Source organism: Schistocerca cancellata, chromosome 5 (genome assembly GCF_023864275.1).
Source record: "Schistocerca cancellata isolate TAMUIC-IGC-003103 chromosome 5, iqSchCanc2.1, whole genome shotgun sequence".
NCBI classification, from domain to species: Eukaryota; Metazoa; Arthropoda; class Insecta; order Orthoptera; family Acrididae; genus Schistocerca; species Schistocerca cancellata.
Genome location: NC_064630.1, coordinates 572,984,701 through 572,997,127, shown reverse-complemented (window position 1 = coordinate 572,997,127; position 12,427 = coordinate 572,984,701). Strand labels below are relative to the sequence as shown.

General features: G+C 46.7%; 1 pseudogene; it reads left to right on the top strand.

Annotated features, from left to right (window-relative positions):
* The first annotated feature begins 1,559 nt into the window (after positions 1-1,559).
* LOC126189070 (5S ribosomal RNA) lies at positions 1,560-1,677 on the top strand (annotated as a pseudogene).
* Positions 1,678-12,427: the final 10,750 nt, after the last annotated feature.

Below are 12,427 nucleotides of genomic sequence, written 5' to 3'. Positions count from 1 at the left end.
TCAACCGCCAATGATATCTGACTCTCTGACACCCTGATGGCTTGGGGTCCAGGATAAGACCTTCTACGAATCCAGATGGGAGGGGAATGTCAGGAGTCATCAGTTCTTGATACATCTCAGTCCAGTGTGAACCCATGATGTCGTAGATTGCGCGGTAGAACTCCAATGTAAAGCCACCCATGCTCAGGGATTTGTTCACTACTCCCTTTGGGAGAATTTCAGCGAAATCATCATCCGCAGTCGTCACTGTGAAAATCTCCACAGTCACTCCATCAAGGGTGCCCGTCAACGGTACACAGACATCAGCCATTGCTGTGGTGTCCTGGTCTACTGCTGTAAAGAACTGTGTGTAAAGGTCCGCAAACACGCCTGTGATATCTTTCTGGGGCTCAATCGGCGACCATTTGGCATGGACCAACGTTTCTCAACAGCTCTGCTTCTCTCAGATTGGATAATATGAAGGATGGACGTGGCTTCTCCTCACACCTAGTCTTGGCATCTATGGTTCAATCAAGGTGGCGATGTTTAAGCTAAATTATTTTCTCCTTAATGTCTTGAATTTCAAGATATTGAATAGAGCGGGCATGGCCTGGGAGCTCGTGGAGTAAAGTGAAATAGTATTCCATGGAACGTCGTATGTTGTTGTTACTGCATTTTGTCACGACCCTAATCTATGGTCGATCGACGTAAAGCAGGCTTGATGTAGTCAAGCCATCACTGGACGATCGAGGGATATGTTGATAGACGTCTCTTGCCGATGTTCCAAGTAGTTTCTATGAACCACCAGCATTCTGTATCTTGCAGGTAGGTGCCAGTCAGCAGCTTCCAAGTACCTCAAACTCGCCCATCCTCTGCCGCCGGAGGGAACAGTGTAAATGTAGGCGACATGGTCGGAGAAGTCTGTCAGCTCTGTCAGCTACAACTCAACATCAGGTGTGGCGGATGTGAGTCCTTGGGAAACATAGACACGGCCAAGACGACTCGCTGAATGGCTGCTGACATATATATAGCTGGGCCAATTACCATGCATGTGGTCTCAAGTTTTGGCAAGGTTCTGTTAGTATGCTAGAATCTTGAGTTCCTGGTATGGTGGGAATTTTGGTCCTCCTGGGCTAACACACTACTGAAGCCACCGCCAAGAATACAGTGAATTGACAGAGGTCATGCGATACCCCCTAATTCATTTCAGACATCCTTTTGCCTGGTGCAGTGCAGCAGCATGAGGTAGCATGGACTCAACAAGACGTCGGAAGTCCCCTGCAGAAATAATGCGCCATGTTGCATCTATAGCCGTCCTTAATTGTGAGCGTGTTGCCAGTGCAGGGTTTTGTGCATGAACTGACCTCCCGATTATGTCCCATATGTGTTGGATGGGAGTCACTTCGGGTGATCTAGATGGTCAAATCATTCGCTCAAATTGTCCAGAATGTTCTTCGAACCAGCTGCGAACAGTCGTGTCCAGTGACTTAGTGCATTGTCATCCATAAAAATTCAATCGTTTTGCTACAATTGATCTCCAAGTAGTTGAACATAAATTAATTCCAGTCTATGTCGATTCGGGCAACGGCCTTGCCGCAGTGGATACACCGGTTCCCGTGAGATCACCGAAGTTAAGCGCTGTCGGGCGTGGTCGGCACTTGGATGGATGACCATCCAGGCCGCCATGCGCTGTTGCCATTTTTCGGGGTGCACTCAGCCTCGTGATACCAATTGAGGAGCTACTCGACCGAATAGTAGCGGCTTCGGTCAAGAATACCATCATAACGACCGGGAGAGCGGTGTGCTGACCCCACGCCCCTCCTATCCGCATCCTCCACTGAGGATGACACAGCAGTCGCATGGTCCCGGTAGGCCACTCGTGGCCTGAAGACGGAGAGCTATGTCGATTCAGTTGGACCAAAGGACCCAGTCCACTCCATTTAAATACAGCCTACACCATTATGGAGCCACCACTAGCTTGTATAGTGCCTTGTTGACAACCTGGGTCCATAGCTTCGTGGGGTTTGCGTCACACTCGAACCTTACCATCAGCTCTTACCAACTGAAATCGGGACTCATCTGACTAGGCCACGGTTTTCCAGTCGTCTACAGTCCAACCGATATGGCCACGAACTCATGAGAAGCGCTGCAGGTGATGTTCTGTTACCAAAGGCACTCGCATCGGTCGTCTGCTGCCATAGCCCATTAACGTCAAATTCCACGCATTGTCCTAAGAAATAAGTTCTTCGGAGTCCCACATTGTTTTCTGTGGTTATTTCACGCAGTGTTACTTGTCTGACAACAACACGCACACGCAGCTGCTCTCGGTCATATATTGAAAGCCGTCTGGCACTCCTGACACTGTGTATCTCGGAATATTGGATTCCCAAACGATTTCCGTAATGGAAGGTCCCATGCGTCTAGCTCCAACAACCATTCCGCCTTCAAAGTCTGTTACTTCCCTTCTTGAGACCATAATAACATCGGAAACCTTTTCACATGAATCACCTGAGTACAAATGACAGCTCTGCCAGTGTACTGTCCTTTTATACCTTGGGTACGCGACACTACCGCCATTTGTAAATGTGCTTATGGCTATCCCATGACTTTTGTCACCTCACTGTAATATGGCGGTGACGGCCCACAAGGGGCGACCTATTCCGAATAGAACTGCACCCATTCCCACCACTTGGCCACGCCCAAAGGAGCGTAAACTTTGATGATTCGGGCACTATGGAAGGTCACCACAAGACCTCTAGCCGATTGAAGTTAAGCCACTTCGTTAACCTCGATGATTTCCTCTAGGAATATAGCCGTCACACTAACATTAGCAGCACATGGCAGTTATAAACAGCATAGGCAGGCGAACTTCTTGCAGGAGAGCAACATCGAGGTCCTTCGCCCGCAACACTTCGCACAGCAATCGCAGTTTGGCAGGCATACCGATGGTGTTGACATTGACTGAGCCAATCCTGTAAGCTTGTCGCGGAATTGTGACTATTGAGACGTTCATTGAAACAGGAAGATCAGCAAAGTACATAACTGTCGCCCCAGCAGGCGGCTCATCCCATACAGTACCTGTCGATTAACAGTCGTGGGTAAGAGCAGCAGGTTTCGCTACTGTGACTAGCACGGGTGTTTCGTTTTCTGCATCATAAGAGCAGGCAGAATTGCGTGAATCCACTGCATCCTGCAGAGCCCCTGTCGAGTTAGAAGGCAGTGTTGTGTCTGTGTGAGAGATTGTCGGTGTCCCAGCTGTTGTTCAACGTCCATAGGCGCAGCCCTGGGTGCTTGCGATGAAGGTTTCTCCTTCGACAGGGGGCGGGCTTTTTGTTCTGTCAGGAAATCATCCATTGTGTCTGGCAGGTGTTAGACAGTGCAATCCGACGTTTCCGATGTCACTTCGGCGACTGTTGATTACGCATGTGGTCTTCAGTGCCCGAAGGCACCTGGGAGTCCTCACAGTCAGGAATGATAGCACCAGTAGGTATGGACGTAGAGTCGAGGTTCATCCCCGCCGCTGGATATTGGTCACTACCACTCAAGATACACTGTGTAGCAGGGGGTAAAGATGTAGGCTTTGATCTGTTCACAACACCCTGAGATACTACTGGAGATGGCAATGGGTCAGCATAAGAGTGAGCATGGACTGCCACTGGAGGTCGTTTTGGAGAACCTTGACAAGCGCCAGTGGAAGCGCCGTTGGGGCGGTCATGACCTGCTCTTCCTTAGGTGGCAACTGTGTGAGCCTGGATTACAGCTAGGGCGGAGGTGTCCTTCTTGACCACATCCCAACCATGTCTTCAGCTGGCCATCAGAGATTATAATGACAAGGCACCCACCAATATATAAGAAGGACGGCACATGTTTGGTCAGCACTATTTGGATCTGTAGCACTCTGTTGAGAACTGGATGTGTGGTAAACTGAGCCCACTTTTCAGCTGTATGGCAAATCACCTTACCATATGATCAGAATGCGGATACCACAATCTCTGAAGGGACCTGAGAAGGGAGTTCAGATACACGGATTGTCCGCAGTCCACGTCCCTCATGTTCCACAGTTACATACTGATGTGTCCGTCCGAGTGATGGAATTTGAGACCACTTATAGTTGCACGTAAAACTCTGTGACATACTTCGTCTTTAAACAGATTCATATACACCACGCTGCTTACTATAGACAGATGGACGCCAATGATATCGTTGTAACCAATATTTACCTCACATCTGATGATCTGTACTATTTCAAGCGCCTACAGTCGTTGCATATTCAATATAAAAGCTGGTTTTCAGTGTGGATTTGCGGTGGGAGTAAGCCATTCTTCTTCTCAGAAAATATAGCGCACTAAGATGGCTGAATCACAAAAACACCTCCGATTGCGAGCCCTGTGGCGAGGATGTAAGCAAGACGTCCGTGCCGCTACACTACCAAAGGCAGACTCGAACAGGCTGAGCTACCCAAGCACAACCCACGACTCATCCTCACAGCTTTACTTCCACCAGTACCTCGTCTCCTACCTTCCAAAGTTCACGGAAGTTCTCCTGAGAAACTAGCAAGTCTAGCACTCATGGGTGAAATGTCGTGGAGACACGACTTAGCCACGGCCTGGGGAATGTTTCCAGAACGAAATTTTCACTCTGCAGCTCACAATTTTAATTCGCCAGGAAGTTTCATCGCATGAAAGTAGTCGGGGCAATTTTTGCGCCGTCACTTGCGCTGCCTCAAAACATTTTCACAGTTTCAAACTTTAACAGTTGAGTTTTGTTTTAAATCAGTATCGTAAGATTATACCTCTTAATGAATAGGTTAAGACAGCATTTTAAATTTTTAAATTTTGTCAATAATTGTATGAAATATTGAAAATCAAATTGTTGTTGCCTCTGGAAGCCGTTAAATAGGCCACCTGCAACTGACCATGTGCCCCTGCACTGTGCACCATTTAGGCCGTGTAGTAACATGTATCATTATTAACATATTTCCAGCAACTTCCATTCCTGTAAGTGTTACGATTTATTTTGCCTTTTATTTTGCCAAAGACGCACAGTTTCAATTCAGTACGTATTCAGGCAATAGTTTAGTATACAAACAGTTATCGATATTAAGCGTGGATCATCGGGAGTCAGGAAAAGAGGAACCTGGAATCATTTCAACAAAGAACGTTAAAATTTAAGTGGACGCATAAAGTACAAAAGGACGAAGTACTAAAAAAAAGAGTGAGTTTATAAGTCTGTTACCAGAAGAAGAGACAAATTAATGGGACGTTTTCCACGACTTGCAGGAATTGTTAACCTAGCTCTGGAAGGAACAGCAAAGAGGAAAAAATAGATGCAGGCTAAGGCTAGAAAATGCGTAACAGGTTACCGAAGATGCTGTATGTAATACGTACGAAGAGATTAACACAAGGCAGGAATATATGGACGACAGCACCAAACCAGGTGAAAGAGTGATGATCTACAGAAAGACGCAGGCGTATAATAACTATTTACTTCATATCATACCTAACAATGGAAGGATCTAGAGGCGAGTTACCTTTCGTGAAATCACTGAATTTGAAAGTTCGGAAAGTGAGTGGCTACTCGTATTTCATTGCTCTTTTGCAACTTTTGTTAGCTTCCTGTGACGACACTTCAACCTTCTTTCAGAATTTCTGTTTATAGTTTCACGTTGAGTCGGCAATTTTCTCCTACTTCATTCATTAACAAATAGGAGAAAAGAAAAATGGTAGCGTTGTCCACTGTTTAGAGCAAATTAATTCGAGGCTCCATTTATCCTTTCCACGCTGCAGGACTCCTTTAGAAAGATTCCACCTCCTGATCTATCTGAAGATGTCACTGACAACCGAATTCTCTCAGCAGCCAGAAATGGTAACTACCAGATACCGGGAGCTTGTCGTCTGTCTCGAGGAGGACAGGGGATAATAAAGCAGTAAACAAAACAGAATAATAAGCTGCAGTGCAGAATATTATCCACAAGGACAGTAAACGACGGAGGGATATGCTTAGTAAGTGATAATCGCCTGACAGAGAAAGTTTTAAGTGAGTAGTCCTCCTCCCTGAAACAACTATTTGTCCACTGGTAACACTATTGTGCTTTGCTTGTCGCTATATTCCATAGCAGGTGGATGTCAAATGTTCTTTTAAATAATTATGCCTGCAAAATATTTGAGAGTTAACAGTTGACAGTGCAAACAGCACGCGTGCGTGAGATTGTTAGCAGAAACACGCGAATTCCGAGAACAGAGCTCGGTCCATTGCTGTCGATGTTTGGAGAAGCAGTCAACAAGCAAGATGAAGTGGTGCCGACAAAATACTGTCAAACAAGAAATATTGATCTTCTGTGAACAGCCTGCGTTCCAACCATGTGACTACACTGGCCTTCGTAAGTGACGCAAGGGGTCAGTGGCTGCAGAAATATTTTCTGATGATTTGATATTTCGATAAACTGAACTATTAAATGTAAATATTTGTTTTCTGGATGCATGTTGTAGTATTAACAGGATTGTCTACTTCAAAGAAACAAGGTATATACCTTACTTTGTTGTCCTCTTGCACTATGATATACTATCCAAAAGTTCTCGCGATATTAATTAACAACCGTTACACCCTATCCAGATGTTGTTCAACAGTACAACATTCACAAAACCTTTTTGCTTCTAGATTCCGGTCCCAGCGAAGCTGGCACTTTCGAAATCTTTCTTTGTTAGCTTTCTGAGCACTGTCTGCATTTGCACTAGAAGTTTTTTAATTTGTAAATTCTTCGCAACTACAACACGGTGTACAACTAGAGAAAGATAAAGAAGTGCCACACAGCTAAAATTAATGAGTGCAGCGTCTTCCAGAATGAATCGTTCTCTTTGCAACACTGTGTACACTATTATTATGCAAGTTCGCAAAAATTTATCTAAAAGGTGGAGAGGGGAAGGCTTCGAAGTTGCTACTTTTTATATAACTGAGTTGGCTGGTTTGGAAATTTATAACTCCACAAGAACTATAAATAATATGAAGGTGAAACATTTTTAAGTTTACTATCTAACCATAGCATAACTAAGCCTGCTAAGTATCCAAGAAAATGACAAATGACGTTGGAAATAAAACAGTAAAATGTTAAGAAAATAAATTTTTAATTGTGTACCATGAATGTTAGATTGAAACTAAAAACTGGAAACAGAAAAAATCAAAACAATGAGAAAAATCTTTTGGGTATCAGCAAAAATAACGAGTCAAAAGTGAGTTTGATCAATATTTCTCAAAACTGAAACGGCAGGAAACTTATTCAGTTCCATGGCCATCTGTCCATGATACTGCTTACAAACATTCGCCCTTGTTCATGTAAATGGATTTACTGCACAGTTTCCATTTACTATTCTTTAACATTGAAAATCATAAATAAAGTGTTGGAAGTCATTTTTACTCGCTTCTATAACGTGTAACTAAGGAGCAATATACGCCTGGATGAATGTGAAGTACTTTGTAAGACCATTTTCAAATTGGCCACTAGAAATAAGTTATAAAAACAGGTCCGTTTAAGGAACAAGCGACCACTTGGGTCCTTAAGCTGGGAGTGCTAAGTTTATATACAGGATGTATGATAATTAACAGCGAAAACCGACACGGCCGGAATTGTACCATAAGAGAACCAAAAACATTCCAGTAAACAGGGGTCCGCAGTCGAGCCGTTTGTGGGATCACGATTGCGAATTTGTTGTTATGAGCCGCCAATGTCTTGAGTATAAAACATTTTCCCGGTCAGTACACCTGTATTTGAAGTAGAAACTATTATATTGAGTCCTGATCTAATTTTCTTCGAATTTCACCCAAGGTCTACGTTAACAAGAAATACACTTTAATTTCAGCATGTTACATGTTACGGTTTAAAAAGCGTTCCACGTGTCTTCCTCTTCTTCATAACACTGCATTCGTCACTGCAGTCAGTTATGAATTTTTTCACACAAACCTGGATCATCTCTCAAATGCTAACAAGACTGTACAATTGGCTCCTCCATTTTTTGAACAGTATCAACGGAAATGCTGTACACTTCATTTTTGAGATAATCGCAGACGCAAAGACCCAGAGGACTGCAGACAGGTGAGCTTGGAAGTCAAGGTGCAGACCTCCATCGACCTTTCTATCTTGGACCGTACTGACCAGTTACATGTTATCTTACACTGAAGAGCCAAAGAAACCTGCGTAATATAGTGTAGGGCCCCCGCGAACACGCAGAAGTGCCGCAACACGATGTGCCATGGACTCGACTAATGTCTGAAGTAGTGTTGGAGGGAACTGTCACCATGAATCCTGCAGAGCTGTCCATAAATCCATAAGAGTATGAGGGGCTGTAAAACAGCACTTTGCAAGGCATCCCAGATATGCTCAAATAATGTTCATGTCTGGAGAGTTTGGTGGCCAGCGGAAGTGTTTAAACACATAACAGGGTTCCTGTAGCCATTCTATAGCAATTCTGGACATGTGGGGTGTCGCATTGTCCTGCTGGAATTGTCCAAGTCCGTCGGAATTCACAATGGACACGAATGGATGCAGGTGATCAGAGAGGACGCTTACAAACATGTCACCTGTCAGAGATGTATCTAGACGTATCAGGGGTCCCATATCGCTCCAATTGCACACGTCCCACACCATTACAGAGCCTCCACCAGCTTGAACAGTAACCTGCTGACGTTCAGGGTTCATGGATTCATGACGTTGTCTCCGTACCCGTACACGTGCGCCCGTTCGATACAATTTGAAACGGGACTCTTCCGGCCAAGATATGTTTCCAGTCATCAACAGTCCAATGTCGTTATTGACGGGCCCAGGCAAGGCGTGCAGACATCAGGGGTACATGAGTGGGCCTTCGACTCCGAAAGCCAATGTCAATGACATTTTGTCGAATAGTTCACAAACTGACACTCGTTGATGGCCCAGCATTGAAATCAGCAGCAGTTTACAGAAGGGTTGCACTTCTGTCACGTTGAACGATTCTCTTGAGTAGTCGTTGGTCCCGTTCTTGTAGGACTTCTTCCAGCTGCAGCGATGTCGGAGTTTTGATGTTTCACTGGGGTTCTGATATTCGCGGTACACTCGTGAAATGGTCGTACGGGAAAATCCCCACTTTCTGGTAGCGCGCGCCGCCGAATTTGAATCCGCGCCAAACGACATGGACGTCGAAGACCCCTAGAGGTCTCTGCACCGTAAGCCGTGGCAGCGCGCGCCTCCTGGCCCACATTTAGTGTGAGGGCGTCGCAGTGGGACACGTGGTCCCGGTGGCCAATAGCGCCCCCCCCCCCCCCCCCCCCCCGATCATGTATTTAAGCGCCGGCCTCTCGCTCAGCCTTTGCGGACCGCGCTTAAGGAAAAGCTCGTAAGTGTTCATCGCCAGCTCCAGCAACTGCGTGAGGAGTTGCGAGTTTTGAAGAAGAAGGTGCCTGCTCCCGCGCCCGCCTCCCCTGCGGGGCGCCCGGTGGGGGTGGACGCCGCCGTGCAGACGCCCATCGACTCGCCACCTTCAGAAATACGGGTGGCGATGGACGTCGAGTCACCTGGACTGCCTCCCGCTGTGGTGGCAGTCCCACGAACCAGGAAAAAGGCGCCGCCAGTCACCTCCCACGTCGAGGAAGAGACTTTCGAGGAGGAGGAGCTGCCCCTGTGCTTGCCACTCCCAGATGAGCGCAGTGTGCAGCCGTTCCTTAAGAATATCGCGGCGTCCATAAAGGATGGGTCATACCATCACGGGGACAACCCACATCCTTTTACGCCGCCAGACGTATCCAAGCCACCCCTTCCCCACCGCCCGTGCGACCTCCGCCACACTCGTGGCCTGTTGCACGAGATGGTGTCTCGGAAGGAGCTACGAGCAATCAACGCCCTCCCCATTTTAACCCCCGACGACTGGTAGCAAGTCTACCAGGTCGCCGAGAAGTGGCTGAAGGAGGAGTGGCAGAAAACAACCTGCCCCAGAGGACGCAGCCGCAATCGCCTAATTCGAAAATCTTCGAAAGTAGCCTGAGGACCATCCGAACCAGAGGCCTTCGTTACCACCATTGCCTACCATGGAGGAACAGCAGCTTCGCTGCTTAGACTCCTGCACCTTCGGACTCGATGTTCAGTCCGTGCATTAAGTGACTGAGTCAGCCGGCCAGTCTAATCTTGCGTACGTCGCTGGAAATATCGCCTCGCCTTAGACAGCGAATTTACTTTCTTGTTCTGTGTACGAGTGGACGTACTTGTCTAGTTAGTCTTGTGGCTCCGTTGTTTCGATGTTGTTGTAGTTCGTAAGGTCCTTCGTTGGTCGTGTCCGTCCTCTCCCGTTTGTGTTGTTCGCGGGCCGCTCCGCGGGTCCCGCCGCGCTTTCCGTCACTTCCGTCACTTCAACCCCGCGACCGCTCCGGTCGTAGTTACAACACACTTCATCGCTACCTCGGAGATGCTGTGTCCCATCGCTCGTGCGCCGACTATAGCAACACGTACAAACCCTCTTAAATCTTGCTAACCTGCCACTGTAGCAGCGGTAACAGCTCTAACAACTGCGCCAGACACATGTCTTATACAGGCGTTGCTGACCGCAGCGCCTTATTCTGCCTGTTTACCTACCTCTATATTTGAATACGCATTCCTGTACCAGTTTCTTTGGCGCTTCAGTGTATATCAGCAGCAAAATCTGCCGCCCCCCACCCCCCCCTGTCGTACATGTAGAACATTCCTCAACGTAATCTGTTGGGGAAATTTGAGCCCAATTAAATGGTTCAAATGGCTCTGAGCACTATGGGACTTAACTTCTGAGGTCATAAGTCCCCTAGAACTTAGAACTACTTAAACCTAACTAACCTAAGGACATCACACACATCCATGCCCGAGGAAGGATTCGAACCTGTGACCGCCGGCCGCGGTGGTCTAGCGGTTCTGACGCTGCAGTCCGGAACCGCGGGACTGCTACGGTTGCAGGTTCGAATCCTGCCTCGGGCATGGGTGTGTGTGATGTCCTTAGGTTAGTTAGGTTTAAGTAGTTCTAAGTTCTAGGGGACTTATGACCTAAGATGTTCAGTCCCATAGTGCTCAGAGCCATTTGAACCATTTGAACCTGTGACCGTTCCAGACTGTAGCGCCTAGAACCGCTCGGCCACTCCGGCCGGCTGAGCCCAATTAGCTGGGGATTTAGTCGACTAACTAACATTTCAAATACGTGTGTGCTAACTAGGACATTATTTCATACGGAAGACAGTAGAGGCTAGTAATCACAAGTTCACAATTACCATATACTCCTGCGCATTTTCTTTGGTGTTCCGGCAGATCTTTGCAATTTCTTTTTCCCAATGTGTAGCAAGACTCAGACGAAACAAATACTACTCATCGCGTCTTTCATGCAAAGCCCATTGTAGACGGAACGAGTTGGTTTGTTTCTCATTACAAACAAAATTATTTTTGTAGAGGAATTTTACCTGCCAGTCTGATAGAGCGGTCCCAGATTAGCGTAGTGTGATATTTGTTTTATGGATATGTACCAGCAGAGCCAGTGAAACACACAGAATAACCAGTATTCCAGTAGCGACAGCACCGCCCTGGCCGGCACTGGTTGCTACCGCCATGCAACAGCGCTACTCGGTTGCTGCTGGAGTTCGGGTTGTTCTTCGTCTTTTGCTGTCCCTGTTAATACATATCGGTAAAACAAGTACCACACTATCATAATTTGGGTTCGCACAATCAAATATGTTCGTAAATTTTCATTTTAAAAATGATTTCGTTTGTAATGGGAAACAAACCGAACTTCCTGTCGACCCTGAACGTCGTATGAAAGACATGAGCAGGATTTGTTTGGACTAACTCCAGCTACACATTGCAAAACTAAATTGCACGTATCTGCCGAACCATCAGAGGAATTTGCTCCTGACGTTCCATGGGAGAGATATCCGGTATCTATGCTGTGGGTGGTTATAATTAAGCCGGCCGCTAGTGGCCGTGTGGTTCTAGGCGCTTCAGTCTGGAACCGCGTGACCGCTACGGTCGCAGGGTCGAATCCTGCCTCGGACATGGATGTGTGTGATGTCCATAGGTTAGTTAGGTTTAAGTAGTTCTAAGTTCTAGGGGACTAATGACCTCAGATGTTAAGTCCCATAGTGCTCAGAGCCATTTGAACCATTTGGTTATAATTAAACATTCGCTACTTGAACCAGTGTCGACGCTGTTCAGACCGTACGCGGCATGATATGCGTTTTTAGTACGTGTCATGACTTGCCATTAGTGCCGGTACTGGTATGGCGACGTAGAAACACAAGCATCAGTGTGCATTATAATTACAGGCAGTCAATAAAGTGAGCACAGCTTTACTCGTGGAGCTATTTAATCAAAACGACAGCAATAGCGCTGCTGGTCTTCGCGAGGATCGATGCATTAAAGGAATACGGAGAGGTCCTCCTTCCGCTCCGGGGATGAAGACGTGATTCGGAAGTTCAAATT